The sequence below is a fragment of the Micropterus salmoides genome, unplaced genomic scaffold (assembly GCF_014851395.1).
Source record: "Micropterus salmoides isolate LMB-PRFRI ecotype aquatic unplaced genomic scaffold, ASM1485139v1 Ms_hic_scaffold_1, whole genome shotgun sequence".
Classification (NCBI taxonomy): Eukaryota; Metazoa; Chordata; class Actinopteri; order Centrarchiformes; family Centrarchidae; genus Micropterus; species Micropterus salmoides.
Window position 1 is genome coordinate 61,913,287 of NW_024040040.1, and position 16,254 is coordinate 61,929,540.

The following is a 16,254-nucleotide window of genomic DNA, read 5'->3' on the forward strand; positions in this document are numbered from 1 at the left end:
CTGTGGTGATGCTTGTGAATGTTAAACTGTTTATTAGAAACACATTACATTCTTAGAAGTGCTACTTCCCCACCACCAACCCCATCCCATTGAGCTAGCCATGTTGAACGGCTAAGCTAACGGTTCGCCCCGCGGCCCACGCCACTCTCCCGGTCAGAACCGAGTGAGAGGGTGGGTGAGGCCCGGGCGTCCAGCATTCATTCTCCCAGCAGCAGCTCGCTGCAGTGGAGAGGAGGATGCCCTGTCCTGACACATTGTAGTGTACACATTTTCATGCAGAACGGCGACGCCGCTGCATGCTGTACTTTGGTCCCCAAAAAGACGAGAGGCTTCTGAGCCATATATAACCAGTATAATGGACAAGAGGGCATTTCCACATGCTGATGATCAAGAAAATGCTGGAGCCAGTGCAGCCGGGCAACTGGTTCACCGCCATCGACCTGAAAGATGCCCATTTCATGTAGAGGTGACACAGTAACAGGGAATTTCTAGGCTTCTCCTCTCATGGGGTAGCCTACAAATACATTAGGCTCCCTGTCAACTACTCGATACCCCCCCACACACTCAGCAGATGCATCGCACTGCAATCTTTGCGAAGGGCCTTGAGTGATCTCCACACAGCCCAGTTGATTTTGCACCTCAACAGCCTGGGGTTGCGATCAATTGTGAAGAGAGCTCCCCCCCAGCTGCTGCAGCTCATCGCTTGGTGGTCCACAGGCTCGTCATTCTGGTAGAAGTGACACAGCCTACAGTGACAGAGCCCTGGCCTGTACCTATGGTCTGGGGGATCTGTCACAAGGGTGAGGCTTCAAATGCACAATGCTGGTGTTGGACCAGCCTCTCCAGGTTTTTCTTCTAAAATTGTGGAGAGGCAGACTCAGGCTGGTCTGTTCGCTGAGGTCGCACAGACCATCCATCTTGCTGTAAAGCTAAATGATTGGGCTTTCAGCGTTGATGCATTGAGAGGGAGACGGATCTGCCTACCTGTTCGGTGGGATCCGTTTTCTCTTTCCTGCAAGGTCTGATGGAGAAGGGGCTGTCGTGCTGCAGCTATCTCCCCTGTCACAGGGGGTTTGGTGACAGAACAGTCTTCACCCACTCCTAGTGATACGCTCTCTGCAGGGTGTGAGAAGACATCGACCGGTGACGTGTCTCTCTGCGCCTCAGTAGGACTTGCTGCTTGTGTTGGTGGCTCTAATATCTGCACCTTATGAGCCCCTGGAGCAGTCCTCATTGAAAATACTATCTCTTGAACAGCCCTGCGCTTTGCTCTCACCCCTACTAAGAAGGTGAGTGAGCTGTGTGCCTGTCGGTTCACCCCAGCTGCATGCTGGTTTTTGGTGCCCACAGTACAGCCAGATTGAGACAACACACCTCCATTGTTCTTAAGAACATAAGGAGCATGTTCAGGTCCAGGACAATAAATCTGGATGCTTTCTATCCCCCTACCCCACTTAAGGTGCAGGGAGGCGAGAGTGCATCTGTTGTGTCCATGTGTGCTAGGCTAATGTCCTATGTAGAGCACATGGCCCCCATTCGATGCACTGGTCAGCTTTTCGTCTGTTTCAGTGATCTGTGTGTTCTGTGCAGTGAGTAAAACCCTGTCCAAGAAGAGCCTGGCCAGCTTGCTTTGTGAGTGAATCTCCCAAGCCTGGACAGGGGCGGGAACAGACCCACCATTAGCTGTGCGTACACATTCCAGTGTGGAAGTGTCTACGACCCTTTATCTGAGGGGTGTGTGTCGAAGAGATCTGCACAATGGCATCTTGGCCATTACTGTGCCCGTTTGTGCTTTTCTATGTCTTGGATATGTCGGGCTACTTCTCGGGATCCAGCTCGCAAGTGCGACCTAGGATTTGAAAAGTGAGGATCTGGTGACTACTGGGTGTAGAGGGGGAACATACACTGGTAGTGCCTGACGTTTCAGTGAGAAGTCAGGGCAGTGCAGGTGTTAATGGTCAGGCCAAGCCCCTATTGGTCCAGTGGCCTTCTCAGGGGTGTCCCACCATTCTGTCACTAGGTGATGCGGTGGTCAGGGCTTTGGCCGGCCTGTGGCCAACTTGTAGCCAACCGGGTTGGTGTGGTGGACTTTGGCTTGTCACGGCCAGGGCGGACAGTCATTGGGCTCCACTGAACCCATAGAGTCCAGTAGAGGGCGGAGCCTGTGTGAGATAGAACGAAGGTTACAATATGTCCTATTGGTTGGCTACGTGCACGATAAAATTTCAGCGGGCAAGTGCATGCGTGTGATTGGAGGAGGTAGAACCCATAAAGTCCAGTAGAGGGCGGAGCCTGTCCTTAGAAGAGAACTAGGGTTACCATATTGTAGCCTTCGTTTTCAGAAAGTTTACAAAATTCTTTAATTATAAAGGCTGAGACATATCTAATGGACAGACAATGGTAACAGGTAACAAGCGTAACCATGACAGCACAAGCTCGTATGCAGACACAAGAAATGGATCTGTCTGACTCACTTTTTGCTTCTACTTTTTCTGAGGAAGGCGTGTCCCATAGTGATGATCCAGTGACTTGCCACGCAGATGACGCTGGGAAGGTCTGACACTGTTACACCTTTGCTGCTCACTCACGATGCTATGATAAAAGCTCAGAGAAGTTATCCTTCCTTGGTTAAATACTTCACTTCGGGGTCAAAAAAACAGAGTGGGGGAAATGATGCGCAGGTAGGTTTCTCAAGCAGATGATTTAGATCCAGATTTGGATATAGATTAGAAGATAGTTTATCAGGTAGTTGCCTCTGCAGACTGTCAACATGGTTGGCACATGAGCACTTATGACCAGGTAATTTGGGCATCAGTAAAACCTGGATCATGTACTATAACAGTTCTTTAAAACCTGCAGAACCTGTCAAGTTGTAAGCAAACCAAATCAGCCTGTACCAACTGCCCCGCTGCAAGGCAAGGCAAGTTTATTTGTATAGCACACTTCAACAACAAGGCAATCCAGAGTGCTTCACACAAAACACAAAAGCAACAGGGACATACAAAAAAATTTAAAAGCAACATGGGGAAATTGAAAAAATACACATTAAAAAAATAAAAGTTACAGTGTACAATCAGGGTTAAAAGAGTTAAATGGAAAATAAAAACAGGCTGAGGGGTTGAGCAAATAATTGAGTTCCAATTATTGCTGCTGCAGCCTGTTCCCGCGATTGGTGAACTGTTGGAACACATCCTGGTTGACTGTGTTGGCAGGTTACCTAAAACCAACGTTGGTAATCAGTTCCCACTTACAATGATGTGTGTTGCTATCGATTAAAAGAAGCCATTCCTTTCTGTTGAACCACTGCCGTGTCACTAACCAAAGCACAAGTCAAGTTTTTTACTACATATGGTTTGCCAAAGATAGTACAAACCAATCAGGGAACTAACAAACCCTTAGCTTGTTGGGCAACTCTGTCTAGCGCCTGTCACCCCGAGTCACAGGGAGTTCTGAAGCACTGGCATCAAACCTTAAAATCCATGCTCAAGAACTACTGTCATGAGAAGTGTAAGGACTGGGATGTAGAGGTGCCTTTTGTAATTTTTACCGCACCTGACGCAAAGCTAGAGTCCTTAGGGTTGTAGCAGGTCTACGTATGATTTTTATTACACTTATGAAATTAATATTTAGAAATATTAACTCATAATTCCTCGATCTCGGGCATGACTTAAAGATTTGCAGTCGAGGCTTTAGGTCCTTGAGTATAGCTTGGTAATTAAACAAATTTTTGGTAATTCGATAGTTGTTAATGGTTCAGTTATTCTAAAATCATTTCTTTTAATCAATCAATCAGTCAGTCTCAAATCTGAGGGAGAATCCTCTATACAGGGACCCCGGACGCTTAAACAATACACACAGCCAAATCACTATGATCAAGGTGAAATTTACTGACTAACTAAAGGGAGTACAACAGTGGGAGTAAATATGGGAATATTACACGAATAACAGTCAACATGAAAAAAAACAGAAGGTAATAAACAGAATATGTAATAAGCCAAGATCAGTACACTGGGCTCGATGGGATTTCAGTTTGATATTGTAGAGGGAGAGGATTCTACGAGAATGAGGGCACTAATGCTCGGAAATTATGTTGCAAATTTAGTTTGAATAACCTAGGGGTTTCTTAACTATAGATGAGGGCCAACTAGAGGACACCAACGAGTCACGTCAGCGTGTGGTTTGTTTTGCCTTACTTTTGTGGTAATTCCCCATAGCAAAGGCTCACTGCCGGTTGGGCTCGTGGATGTTGTCCTGGCCAGGTTGGGTGGCACCCCAGTGGCGTCTCAAGTTGGGTTCAAACCGATGGAATTGCTCCGGAGTCCTTTGCGGGAAAACGCTTGCAGTAATGGGCAACTGGCGACACCAAACTGGAGTTTGTTTGGTGTCGCTATAGCTCGGCAGAACACACTCCAGACTCTCTTGTTGGAGCCATGACTTCGTTCAACTCGAGAATTGAACGGGCTTCTGGGTTTCTGGGTCAAAAGTTATTTAGAACGATTGGATAGTGTTAAAACAACAAAATCAAATAAGACACTTAGATTCTTGTAGGTTCGCGAGGCCCCGGGAATATAGGCTATTTAATGTTGCTGAGTTTAAACAAAGTCTGGGGATAGTTTGATCCCAGGCAGCTCCAAACAAAAGTCAAAATCTCCCACTAAGAAAAATGGGGTTTCAAGAACTTTTTTGGGACGTGGTGACGTCATTTTGGTTAGTGGGTATCCCTAGAGGAGTCACCCTTTGGCCTCAAAAGTGTTAACTTTTAGTGGGATAAAGAAAAAAAATATATAGCGCGTATTTTCCATTTAATCTCTCTCTCTCTCCACAATAACATTAGAAAAATACTTAGTTCTAAACATTTAGATAAAGACAAGTAAAACAAGATTAAACACTAGAAGGTTAATTGTTTCTTAATTGTTATATACTTACAGTTTTTCCTCGATTGTTTACAGACATTTTCTGAAAGAATGCCTCATTCTCAGAACTCTACACACAAATCAAAAAACACACACAATGGGCAAAACCCCTCAATTCTCCTGCAAAAGGAAACTTTACATTCAAAACAATATTATTTCTTCTCAAAATGGTATTTTGTTTTCAAATGACACAAATCATATGAATAGACATTCATAAGAACCAGCTGAACACTGATGTTCTCAATGTAAAACACTTCTTCTCCATTCATCATAATGACTTAGGCCTTTTTTTTGTTCAGTGTTACACTTACTACAGACAAGTGTGTTGTAAAATATTTGAGAATATTGTTTTTATACTCAGAACACACAAATACACGGTAACAATATATTTATTTGTCCCACAAAAACAATGTACACAGTGTACATCCCATTCCCAACCAACACAAAGTTGCACACACACTACATACAAAACAACAGAAGAATTTACTGTACACAGTTACATTAAAACAAACAAAAAACAAACTATGCTGCATCCTCTCTTCTGCGGTCTGGCCACAGCACCTCAGCCACATCACAAGCAATGTTTTCCCTGGCCAAGCAGTGGGGGAAATATCGCCTAGCATGGCGATTCCAGCCATGAAAAGCATCAGCTGCTGTATCTCCACAGCTTGGAGAAGAGGTATATGCGTTTGTGGATTTTGGTCACACACTTTCCATCTACAGTCAGAAAAAGATTCCTCAATAGGATTGAGGAATGGAGAATATGGAGGGAGATAAACTAAAAAGCGTGGGTGGACAGTGAACTAGATAAGAACCAGAGCAGCCCTGTGGAAACTTACGCTGTCCCAACGTACCTGAGCTGCTCTGGGCCGTCTACCTGATCTGGTGGAATGAGCGTGTTGTGTAGGGTGTCCAGGAATGTGATCAGATGGGCTGTGTTGTAGGGGCCAAGGGTAGCATGGTGATGGATAATCGCTGCACACATTGTGATGTTCCCTCCGCGCTGGCCAGGGACTTCAACAATGGCACGCTGGCCGATGACATTCCTTCCCTTCTTTCGTCTTTTTGTGAGGTTGAACCCAACCTCATCAATGAAGATGAACTGGTGCTCCACTGCAGCCACCTCTAGCTCAAGGACTCTCTGAAACACACATGACAATATCAGAAAGAGACATGGAGTGGTCACTATTGTGAAGCACAATCATTATGATTACAATATTGAAATATGTATAATTTACTGTATACAGTGTTGAGTGTATGCATCAATTGTGGGACTCACTTACACATAGTAATATTGCAATTCTTGAATTGTGTTCAAATGGCACCCTGTAGACCTGCTTCATCCTGAGATGATTTCTGCGCAAGGCACGGTCCAGTGTTGATAAGCTTACCCTATCAAAATTTTGAAATATGTCATTGTTTTCTATTATTTTTCATTGTATTTGCTGTAATGTTATGGTGTTGTTTTCTAGGACCATGTTTATGATTTCAGTTTCCTGTTCAGGAGACAGAAGAGGTTTTTGTGTTGGTAATCTTTCAGTTCTGCCAAACAAATAGTAAAATACTGTAAATACAAAGTAGGTATACATTTCCTAAATACTTGAAATATACTTTACAGTATTTTTACAGTCCTACAGAACAGTCCACAGGCAATACTCATTGAGTACTGTATTGATATGCAGTACTGCATTTTGCTAGTGAGAGTAGATTTCTTACCTATTCTCATTTCGGAAAGTCCGGATGATGGATACTACAGTGTACCTGCTCAGATTTGGCTGTACTCTTTGCCCAGCCTCCCTCATTGTTAGACCATGGTTGACCACATGATCAACCAAAGTGGCTCGGTCTCATCAGAGATTAACCGTCGTCGTCGTCGTCGTCGTCGTCGTCGTCCTCTTCCTCTCCTCTTCCTCTTCCTCTTCCTCTTCCTCTTCCTCTCACTCCTCTGGCTCTGCCTCTGTTTCCAATGTTGGCATTGCTCCATTGAAGAGCTCACCTGTTGCCCTTTTATGCTAAAGCTCTGATTGCTAATTGGAAAACTGTGTGACAGGTGTTTGCCCTTGTGATGAGTCAGTGTGCATATTTGAATGGCAGTGTGTTCCTTGTGAAAACAAGATATTTTCAGCATGAAACTTGTGCCAAAAGCAGAGAATTGTGTGTCGTGTTTTGAAAAAAGTGTGTTTTAGAACTGCAATTTGAGTGTAAAGCAGGAATTGTGCTTGTAGTTTAGCAGAATTGGTCCAGGGGGTTGGTGAATGAGTTACATGTTGTGGTCATTGTGTCTCAAGTACCAGAATTTGTGTGTAAACAATTGATAAAAAACTGTAATAAAAGGCGTAACAAAGCTTAACTACATGTTTCACGTGTAAACTTGATGGTTACATGTTTTAACTCAAGAGACAAAATAGATGTAAGCATTGCAGCAAAGAATCCATTATACAGTGACATCGTGATAGATATTTGGCGCTCATTGTCGGTGTAAGCAGAGTTATAAACGCTTTTGTGTTATACCTTTTTCTGTCCTCTTGGTGGAGAGCGGTTTCTATGAGAGGACAGATATTCAACTTTGAGAGTCACCACTTGAACTGGGAACTGGGAAGCGGATTATATACACGAGGAGTATGCAGATGAACGTTTTAATAAGAAATTGTATACAAAACATTTAGCTAAAGCATTAGTTAATACTAAACAGACAGTGATTACTAGGGAATAATAGGGAGAAATTAAAACAAAACAAAAGGAAATTATGAAACTCTTACTTTCTTATGATTCTCTAATCTTCATATGTCACTAAAGGATACATGTCTGATTAAGTCTCTGCAGGTCCTTACCAAAACACCAGGCGATGTCTCTTGTTTTGCACGTCAAAAGGCCAACTCCAGGGGAGGAAAACTTCCCCAGACTTTTTGGCAAGATCTGAACTCACCTCCTCCTTGAGGTGAGAGGCTGGTTGATCCCACTACAGGGTTTAGCCCAGCTGAGCTTGTGTTTGGCCAAAACGTATGTGGCCCATTAAAAGCATTGAGAGAAGATGGTGTGTGATGTGTCTTCCAAAACTCATGTGTTGGGCTGTGTTGCCTCTGTGCAGGGAACAGTTACACCATGCTGCTGAGTTGGCGAAGGAGTCACTTTCTTCCTCACAGATTTGTATGAAGAGGGGTTCGACAAAAATGTCATGTGAACATGTTGAAGCTTTTTCATTCCAGACCTCTGCAAGAGCGTCCCATGGGTGAGATCAATTTTGATTATTGCGGGTATTGTGATATTGTGGCTAAGGATGTTAAAGGACACCTGTTATGCTTTTCCATATTTTATGACTTATCGAGAATATTACAACGTTGGATGTATGTGTTAAACATGGCCACAGCTTCAAATAACAAGATTAAAGTATTTAAAAGAAATCCCTGTTAGCAAAAATGAAGGTTACGATATGGTGACCCTATTTCTATTAGCACTGGCTCCGCCCTCTACTGGACTCTATGGGTAATATCTCTCCTCCTTTCACACGCACGTACTCACCCACTGAAATTTGCATTCTGTAAGTAGCCGAACAATTGGACGTTGCTACCGTATGTGCCTAAATATAAAAAGCAGTGTCCAGTAGAGGGCGGCGCCTGTGTGAGATAGAACGTCAGATTTCCTCCTGTTTTGAACAGCTTTTTCTACCAGCAGCTCTGTTGTACGACACACGGAGCTAGATGGAGCCGGTGTAGGTACCAGATGTGATCGGGTGGTCAGAACTGCACGGGGGCCTGGGCCTGCAGGTAACGTCACATAACGTGATTGGCTGTATATTTGTATGATGATGTGGCAGAAGGTGATCAGCTGTACGTCGGAGTGTTTACATCCATAGTTATATGTATACATTTTATTGTTTATTCAAAATATGATACTGCCATTCATAAAACGTAGCTGTGCAATTCCAACATTGTTTTCTCTTTAATATGATATGAAAAGTGCAAAGTGACTGTTCTATTTTTAGCAGGGACTATATACAAGACTCAAGTTAAATTGCCTTGCCTGAGCAGGAAGTGGTTGTACTTGCGTGAGCTTTGTGAAAAGGGGAAGGAAGGAGGAGTGGATTATTCTTAGAAACATTATTTGTTGTCAGCCTGTGAGATCATATTGATATGATATGAATAACTTCTTTACTGACACAGCTTCCTCTTAGTCTTCCTCATAATGTATGCTTTCAAGCTTTAAAGTAGTGTTTCAGTTTTGGATGTGAAGATGGGACATACTTTGTTCTGTGTGCTGGGGTTATTCTGTGAGTACATCACTGACGTACTCTTTTCGTTCTTACTAAAAACACTTTATGTTGCATTCACAGCATCACGGGTTGTCTAGAAACTGTAGGTTTCTGTTTAATGTGTATGTGTGTGTTGTGACACTGTTGTTTCGTCAGCAATGATGATTTAATACTGTATTTATAAGATGAGATAAACCTTTATTGATATCCAGCGGGTAAATTTGGTTACTCTAGCTTACTATAGACCTACACATATTTTAAATATTTTCTTGTCTTTTTGTTTCTTGGCTGGTGACTGACTTTAAAGTGGAAGACTGTGTTGTGATAATGTTGATTGAGATTTGATATTAGACATTATCTAACCACAGTTGTTTTTTGTTTTAAATGACTTTGTTTATTCTCATTTTGACAGTTTGAGTGTGAAAATATCTGATGAAATATCAATCTTTATTTTAGTGCTGAATACACTCCACTCTGGACATGCTGAAGGTGATTGCACAATCTCCCTTTTTCTGCATCACTCTTAATCACATCATCTGTCTTTATTCATTTATTATCAACATGTGCATCATTTTAGTGCATTTGTATCAACACAAAGGAGAATATGACTATAAAGTGCTTGAGAGTGTTAACTTTCATATTCCAGCAACGTAGCAAACACACAGGCTAGTGAGTATAGATCTGCTTTTAAATTATGTGGAAATGTACTTTAGCAAACATATAAATTATTATTAAGTGAGACTTTTTCTAAACTCAGTGTTAATTGTGGTAGTGATTATGATTTCATATTTTGAAAACATTACATTTAGCAGTGGTTTATTGCCACCCATTTTGCTCATGATAACTAGTCTGGCTAAGTTAAAAAAGGAACTAAACTCTTTCACGCAGATAATGATGTAAACCAGGAGGATAAATGGACATGAAGAATGCATTTAATGTTTCGAGGTAAATGTGTTAAATGTGCAGGATCCAAACAGTGCACTCAATCCATAAACAAGAAAAGAGTTTTAATTCTGGGATATCTATTTCCAGCAAATAAAACCAAACCTGTCCTCACTGTGTCTCCATCCTGGCTGAGTCCTGGAGCCTCAGTAACTCTGAGCTGCAGTGTTAAAGATCCATCTGCAGGATGGAGGTTCTTCTGGTTTAAGGCTGTTCCCAAACTATCAGGCAACTCCTACGACCAAGAGCTGCTACCTGGCAGCAGCAACGGGACTGAACAGGATTCCTACATCGTTCATGGACAGACACACACAGCAGGATATAAGTGCAGAGCTGGAAGAGGAGATCCAGTGAACTACACTAATTATAGTAACACTATGTTTGTCTGGTCTAAAGGTCAGTGTGTTAGTGCCTTTCTTTCCTCCTTTCTTTCCTATATTCTGCCCCCACAATTAGTCATGTAGCTACCTAGCGAAGGAGTAGGTTACAGAGTATAGCAGAGGCATACGTCATCATCATTCATCAACAGTGTTTGGGTTACTCTCACTGCTGGAAAGGAAAAACAAAAGTTCTGCACTGCAGGTTTAAAAGACACTGATTTGTGGTCAGACAGGCACATGGACAGGTGGCAAATGTGGCGCCTGCAACAATAAACAGGCATGTAAAGAGACAAGATATGGGTACAACTAGGAGATTAAAATAACTGAACGGAAAACTATGTGTAAAAAGAAAATACAGTCTAGATTTTCATTATCACATACTGACCCCATTTGGAACTGAAAGGCAGCTGGTAAAAAGCGATTTGTAAATGGATGAGTTGGAGAGCAACCACTGTAATTAATATTAAGACAGTCAAAAGATCATTTCCACTGTGCTGCTGTCAATGTCATGATATCTCTGTGTTTGTTTTGACACCTCATTAGTTCTTTTTCAGATTTTCATCCAGCAACAGTCAGAGTGAGTCCTGACAGAGAGCAGCACTTTTCCTCTGAGCCTGTCTCACTGAGCTGTGAGGGAAACTCTTCTTAGTGGAGAGTGAGGAGGTTCACTAAAGCCGGCCATCTGTCAAACTGTTCTAAGTGGGGAACAATGACTGGATCCACATGCAACATCAACGAACTTCCAAACAAAACTGCAGTGTACTGGTGTGAGTCTGAATCAGCTCAATTCAGTAACGCGGTCAACATCACCGTACAAAGTAATTCCTTTTTTGTTTTAATTCTTCAAATTTCACAATAACATAATTTAACATCTTATATTCAGATTTTATAGGTGATTATATTTTTTGGTTATATTATATAACCAATGCAGTGAAATTTTAAGGAGAGACATGGAACCCGCCATGAAATCAGTTTTTCTGCCCTTCACAGTGTTTATTATTAGACCTCTTATTATCAAAGAATTAGGACATATTGATCCTCAATGGCATTGTGTAACATTAACCAATTAAATTTTGGGTATGTGATTCTAATCCAATACAAGTCTTTTTGTCAAATTCAACAAATATCTCCTCACGGTCCACTAGCTGTCGGTTCTATGTGTGTGCTGAAAAACAATCTGGTGTTTGGACCCAGCCCAGGTTCTGTAAATGGGAAACAAATAAAATGACTTGGACCGAGCCACACAAGACTTTTCCAGCTGTTCCAGCCATGATTTCTGAACTGCCCACGGACATTCAACTTACTCTCTAGTACACCAACATAGCTGTTGGTGTGATGTTAACTGTATCTGTCTGGAGTTATTGTGCTGGCTCTGGGACTGCCTCGTCCTCTGTGCACGTTAGCTTCATAGCAGCAGTTGTAGCGACAGTTTGCTAACCCACAACTAAGCTAACATTAGTTACATTACTTGCTTTGTAATGGTTCGCTCTATTGCATGGATGTTTCATGGTGTTGGATTTCTCCAGAATTGCACACCATTAATAAATAATAAAGAGCAATTGCTGCTTATTTGTAAATATCTGAAATGATGAATTAATATTGCAATTTTACCTGATCTGATCAGAGCATCAGTCGCAACTTCTCTTTTTGTCAGTCATTAATTGACGCCACAGTGACTATAAACCTCCATCACCTTGGGTTATGTAAGAGTAACAGCAGAAGTGTATGAGCGATGAAAAGGTTTGCAACGACTTGATATTATTTGACTGTTTCACAGAAAGATGGTGAATCCTGTCCATCCTGTGACTGAGGGACAGTCTGTTGGTCTTGGCTGCAAACTGAGGACAGGGACATCAGATTCTAATATATTTTTCTACCGAAATGGATATCTCATCCAAAATGACAGGAGAGGGCTGAATATTGCTGCAGTGTCAAAGTCAGACGAAGGCTTAGTGGAAATACTCAGGAAATGTGTCACCACATCTGTTTCTTTAAAACTTCCTTTTTCAGAAGCTATGTCACAATCTGAGATAAAAAGAGGTTGTCAAATACTTACTTAATACAAATACTCTAATTAGAAAACTAAAACAGGAGGTTCTAATGTACTGTGAATGTCTAATATCACACAGTCTAACAATAATTACGTATGTGCACAGGTATGTACAGTAAGTGTTAATTGTGTACTGCACTTGCATGGATGTACATTTGGACATTTAATTGAACATTCATTTATGTACAATTTATACTATAAATACTATGTGTATACTGTGTGTAAGCATGTGTGCTCTTAAGTATACACTTGTATATTTATGTGTACATGTATGTTTTTTATATTATTATTTATTTGTGAAGTATAAGGTGTTAATGTATGTGTACGCACATGTGTGTAGTGTGTGTAGTTTTTACATTTAACATTTATTAATACTTACCTTTTATTACAGCAGCGCCTGATGACTCTTCATTTCTTCTGCTGTTGATTGTTCGGCCAGTTTGTGGAAGTTTACTGATTATCTTCTGCTGCTGTTGTGTTGCTACAGAAAGTCAAAGGGTGAGACTTTTTCCTGCTGATGCTTGATGGTTTATAATCTGACTATTCAAAGTCATTATTGAATTCAGTGCCAAAACAAAATAATGTAACAACATTTATTTTTTTTACAGATTCAAATTTTGCCAAGTGGGTAGACTTCTCTTCTCTCTTAGGCACTAAATGTTCCTTATTCAATTTACTGAATTTACTAAATTTTTAATATATATATATATGTTTTTTTTATTATATTTTAGGACCCCACAGAGAACCAATCAGGGCTCTGCTCCAGATCAAGTGGTTTACCAGAATGAAACTACAGTGCACTACTCTCATCTGCATGGTCAGCCTTAAAAATTATCCAGATCCATTTATCATTTCATGTTTATGACATTGAACCAAATGAACTTTTCAGTTAGTCAATTTGTCAAAAAGGATTGGAATATAATAAACTCATCTACTACAACCAGAAAAGATCAGAACTGAAAATTGGTTATAGTCATTGTTTACATTGTCTCTAGCTGAAATGATGTTAAACTATGAGACAGAAAAAAACACATATTATTAGCTCAACCATTAAAATAATAGTATCATTGCTTTATGGTATATACATTTAATGCAATTTGAGTTACACCTTTGACATTACCCAATTCAAATAACTCAAAGAGTCTAAACATCAATGTCTTTTGCACATATTTATATCTTTAAGACAATCTTACAATATTTGAGTATATTCATCAGAAAAGTAGCAGCTTAGTTTGTATCCTAAAGTTGAAATGATCAATTTTACCGTGACTTGATTTTCAGGTGATGCTTGTCTCTCTGAATCAATCAGAGGCTCAGAAAACACTGAAAATGTTAGGTAAATTTTATTTATTTACACAGAGAAGAATATTAGAGAAGAGTTATCATAACTGACAATTCTGTAAGTTAAGAAAAGGTATATTTCAGATGCAGATGAATCCAGCTGTCACATACTCGTTGATTCAGCTTAACACAGTAGTAATAAAGGTGAGTATACAAACATAAATATTATAGTCAAAATATTCATCAGGTCAGTGATTCCTAAATAAAAGACAGTATTAACTCATCTTTTGATGCATCTGCTCATCTTTACAGGGCAGCATAATGAATCAGAGGAGAGCTCCCTTTACTCGAATGTGAAGACAGGATCAGCTGCAGGTACAGTCACTTGCAACAGTTTGTCCAATAGTTTGTTTTGAAATATGCAAAATATTATTGAAAGTGACTCTGTAGTTCAAATCACTCTAATTTTACTTCCTGTTATATTTTAGTTTGTTTTTTAATCTCTGGTTATGTTGTTGCAGACTAGCCTGTAAATGGAAATTCTGTTCTACAGAAAGAAAATACAAAATACTGTTGATTTTTGCTGTAAAATGATTGCTGTTGGTTTGTTGCTTCGGTTTGAGTTTGTTCTCTGACTCAAAAGATTTTAAATAATCTTAACAACGCAAAAAATTTCTTATTTTTTTTATTTTATATTTTATTGATTCTAATTAAACTTGCTTAATTGATATCCCCTCTATTGTTGTAACCTGTAACTATTTTCATTACCATTAAATTCTATAAAGAAAAAACAATAATCTGCTGTGTGGTTGGTTTCACCTTTGGGCTTTGCAATACTGTCATTTAACCTTTACCTAGATAATCTGTCTGCAGTTCAATGTATATTAAATCTGTTATTGGTAAACATTTCAAACTAATCGTCTCTCCGTTCATAGGAAGATCATCATTGGAGTTTTTTCATTTTTGGAGTATACAGGAAATCAACCCTCTTTACCTTTTTTAAATAGGCAATTATGCAAGTCAGATGTTAACCAAACTGTAACTTTTAAATGACGATGCCAGTGAATAGTTGTTGTGAGTTTTTTGGTTTCTGAGGTTTTATTCCTTTTTTCCTGTTGAAGATTTTTTTGGGGAGTTTTCCTAACTGAGTTTTAGCATTACAGTTTTTTTCAGTCGCTAACAAGCGTTTGTCCAATCAGTTGTCACATTTTCAAAACTCTAAACACAGTTAGCACAGCATCGGTCTTTTGTGGCCATACCATTCACACATTTCATCGTTTTCACACAATACGCAGTCAGTGAACACATTTCCACAATGCTTAAATTTTCTTAACAGACAAGCTATACCTCCCAACAAAATTATGGATTATTTTTGTAGTATTTACGAATGTTAACACACACCATCCCCAATAGCAAAAACAATATTCCAAACCTTAGATACAGTATAAAACCTCTGTTTCTGCAATGATATCAGTTCGAAAACAATATATCTTGGCTGATAATAAACAAACAAATAATTGACACACAGCTGATTTATGTTGGGTAAATTGGGCCAACCACAGCTGATTCCAGTCTGGCTTAGTGGCAGGGTTTTTTTCTTCTATTACATTGACACATATATAAAAGGAGGACTTTGAGGAGTGATGTGTTTGGAAACAGAAACAGAAAAAGACAAACACTGTAATGTCTGGACGAAGAAGAGTAAGAGCAAGGGGCCCAGAGGAGCAGGACCAGTGAGAGGAGCAGGACCAGGGAGAGGAGCAGGCCCAAGGAGAGGGCAAGGTAGAGGTGTAAGAATGCGTGGTGGTGGCATTCCAAGGGCTCCAAGAACAGTAGTCAGTGATGAAATTCGTGCCACTATCATTGACCATGTAATCAACCACGGTCTTTCACTAAGAGAGGCTGGTGAAAGAGTGCAGCCCAATTTGAGGCGGTCAACGGTTGCTTCCATATATGCATCTTTCAACAAACCAACAGGTAAGTATTGCATTTTACATGGATTGTTTCTATTCTCACTTGACATGTCAATAAGGTCATACAGTAATGCATATGTTTAATTTTTTTGTCCCTCTAAAGAATGCAACGTCTTCCACCCTCTGGGGGAAGAGGAAAGTCCTCAATAATGATCAAGAGCTTGCCATTGTAGAAATAGTTGTTGCAAACAATGCAATAAACTGCGTGAAATTCAGACTAGAATGGGAGGACCATGAGATGTTGATAACATCGATAGCATCAGCCTCACAACCATTACGCGGACATTGTCCAAACACAGAGTGCGGATGAAGCAGCTTCTACACTGTTCCCTTTGAGATGGATTACAGTAATGACAGGATTTACATAAACTTTGTTTCAGAGAGTTTTGGAATTGGAGGCCAACCAGACCCTCATGAATTCATTTACATAGATGAGGCAGGATTCAATCTGGCCACAAGGCGTTGA

At 40.4% G+C, this 16,254-nt stretch overlaps 2 long non-coding RNA genes across 2 annotated transcripts; both read left to right on the forward strand.

Annotated features, from left to right (window-relative positions):
• Positions 1 to 10,182: 10,182 nt before the first annotated feature.
• On the forward strand, positions 10,183 to 12,990 carry LOC119899875. The gene is made up of 3 exons (XR_005443933.1): positions 10,183 to 10,500; positions 11,039 to 11,302; positions 12,926 to 12,990. It is a non-coding gene; the product is annotated as an uncharacterized LOC119899875 (long non-coding RNA).
• Positions 12,991 to 12,995: 5 nt separating this feature from the next.
• Positions 12,996 to 14,003, forward strand: LOC119899879. The gene is made up of 5 exons (XR_005443934.1): positions 12,996 to 13,032; positions 13,143 to 13,158; positions 13,266 to 13,351; positions 13,816 to 13,870; positions 13,960 to 14,003. It is a non-coding gene; the product is annotated as an uncharacterized LOC119899879 (long non-coding RNA).
• The last annotated feature ends 2,251 nt before the right edge of the window (positions 14,004 to 16,254 follow it).